The sequence below is a fragment of the Pteropus alecto genome, unplaced genomic scaffold (assembly GCF_000325575.1).
Source record: "Pteropus alecto unplaced genomic scaffold, ASM32557v1 scaffold69, whole genome shotgun sequence".
Classification (NCBI taxonomy): Eukaryota; Metazoa; Chordata; class Mammalia; order Chiroptera; family Pteropodidae; genus Pteropus; species Pteropus alecto.
Window position 1 is genome coordinate 8,855,533 of NW_006494610.1, and position 2,769 is coordinate 8,858,301.

At 31.1% G+C, this 2,769-nt stretch overlaps 1 protein-coding gene across 1 annotated transcript in view; it reads right to left on the reverse strand.

Moving 5' to 3' along the window:
• The window catches only part of CD36 (CD36 molecule), a 33,623-nt gene that overhangs the window by 29,570 nt on the left and 1,284 nt on the right, over positions 1-2,769 (reverse strand). The window lies entirely within an intron of this gene.

The following is a 2,769-nucleotide window of genomic DNA, read 5'->3' on the forward strand; positions in this document are numbered from 1 at the left end:
TAGTGTCTGGGCTACTTACAAACATTCTGGAAAGCAAAGACACTGTTTAGTTTTATCAGTAATCAATAGAGTAATGATAAAATCTACCTGAACTCTGACTTTTGAAATACATACTGATGTTCATTTCAAACCATTTGTAAAGCCTCTGGATTTTATTCTCCTAAGGTATATACATCTCTATTAGTAGTAACTCAACTGCACACTTTGAAGCTTATACTCTACTCTCCTAGTTTAGTTCCTCTATCCAAACTGCTATAGTATCTCATCAACCATCAGTTCTTTCTATGAACTGTACCACACTAGACCAGAGAGTCTTTTGTTGTATAATGTGCAAAAATCTTTCTAAAAGAGAGTCATAAATTCTCTTTGAAAGTAGTAATTTCCTACATAGTTTTTCCTTCTTTTCTTCTTTTTGGTCTTCTTACTTTCCAATACTTTCTATTGTAGATAAAGCACCAGACTGCATATCATCCACTTTCTGCCTTCAGATTGTCTAGGTTTGGAAATTAACTACTCCTCCTTTTGGTGGGGTGAGTTAGGAAGATGATATAATGCCTTGTAATTATAAAATGTATAAAATAATAGTGTCATCTCATAGATATTTATGAAGATTAGTATATGATAAAGTATAATAAATTAGTATATATGAAGCTCTTTGTAGCCCTAAATAAATGCTAGCCATTTGATGATATCAGTCTCCAACGGCAGGTTTTGTTATATTTTACACACCTACCAGAAAACATATAGTGACTACTATTGCTTATCATATCGTTAATTGAATTGTCTTCTGCCTCATGGTCAAAGCTTCCTAAATTTTATCCCATGTTGTCACCTTTTAATCATCTCTCATTATTCCCATAGTTTTGGTACATCCTCCATATTCTGTCTTTCCTCCTCACAACATTTAATTGCATTTTAATTGCAACTTTTTCATAGTATCAATCAGTCCTTTCATACCTTTAGTACAGTCTTCTTGGGCTTTCAAAATTCTATACTTTTTGAAAATCCAACTCAAAGCTCACCTTCTTCCTAAAGTTACAGAATACTTTGAAAGATACCTCTTCAAAATAGGTTTTATTTTTTCGAATTATACACTTTAGAATTCAATTCTAAGAGTCTTGCATGTTTCTATATTTTTTTTATAGTATGCTTTTCAATAGTTAAATCTTAAGTTTGTTGAGATTTAAAATTTATTTTATTCTTAGTCTCTATACAAAAGCAAATTTTTGATTGTCAAAATTCTTATTTTCTCAGGACTAATGGTTATGAATACAGAGATAAATACTAAAAAATTAAAATAGATGCTAGTACTTTGCATGCCACCTAACAAAGAGTCTATATGTACTATTATTGTTGAATGAAGAAGAAAAAAATAGATGACTTATATTCAGCTACTGATCATCAATTATGTATCAGAAAGAAAAACATTTAAAATGCTGTGCAGTGGGAGATTATTGTGACATTTCTATTCTGGAGACTTTCTTAAAAGACAAGTTATAGTTTGTGTGATTCTGTTCTCTCTCCACAGGGGATCCAGAAAGAAAGCACAATTTACAGAGCGACAGGGTCTTAAGCAATGGCAGTTACATCTCATACTCCTAAATAAGTTCCATCTCACCATTGTCTGTCTGTCTCTATCAAACCATATCAAAAACAATATCAAAAAACTGAGAATTTAAAGAAGGGGATAACATTCAATTTATATATATATTTTTAGTTAAACATGGGGCTGAAGATTTACAGTCCTTTAGCAATTGAAATGGTAGAAATGACCATATTATTATTGAGTAAATGTAGAATGCAAGTATAGGATCTAGTACCTAAAAAATGTCCTATTGTACTATCTTTTAAGACAGCAGCTATAATGGTATAGTGAGTTGAATTCTTTTAACTTTAAAATGTTTATAATTTTAGCTAAAGAAAGAAACATCAGAAAATAGTAACTTCTGATAATGAACAACCAGATTTAAAATTAATTCTTCATATTAATTTGTCAATTTAGTCAATACTTTAGTGAAATAAAATAGTATTTACTTATATTCCTGGTAAGAGCAAGATGTCAAACATAGATAAAGGCATGAAGGAGATAGGGAATTGGTAGTAACAGAAATTTCAGTATGAATTGGTAAGCGTAGCCTAATTTATGATTTAATTCTTGTTGTTCTCCATTGCACACTATACTTATTAATCTTCTATCTGAGCCACTGACATCTAATCAGTCTGAGAGCTGGGGCCAGCACTTAGACATGTTTTACCTGGCAAGCATTATGTTTAGGAAAAAAGAAATACACATGCGTTTGGGCAGGGCACACACTCTCAGGTTAACAATAGTCCCTGTTCTTTATTTTATCTTGTTCTTCACAGCTTTACTCTAAAAACAAACAAACAAAAAAACTTGTCTCCAAATTCCTGAAGCCATTTGAATTTGCCATCCTTGGTTTAGGACTTCAGCAGATCTATCTTTATTCTAGTCTTTTCTCTATCAATTAAAGTTGTTGAGTATGAAGCTAATTAGAGGAACTAGGAGGGGAAATTCTGGTTTGTTGTGCAAACTTGTCTAACTGAATCACTCTAATTTTAGTTAAGACTACAGTCTACTTGTTGCATATACACCGGCATATGTCTTACATAACATTTCTGAAAGTATTTTCTAAGAGCCAAATATAGACCTTTATAAACAGGAAATATTTATAAGACAATCATATTATTATACATATAAAAAGCAATTTACCGAATAAAAAAATAGTTTAGCAGTTTTTACCAAAAATT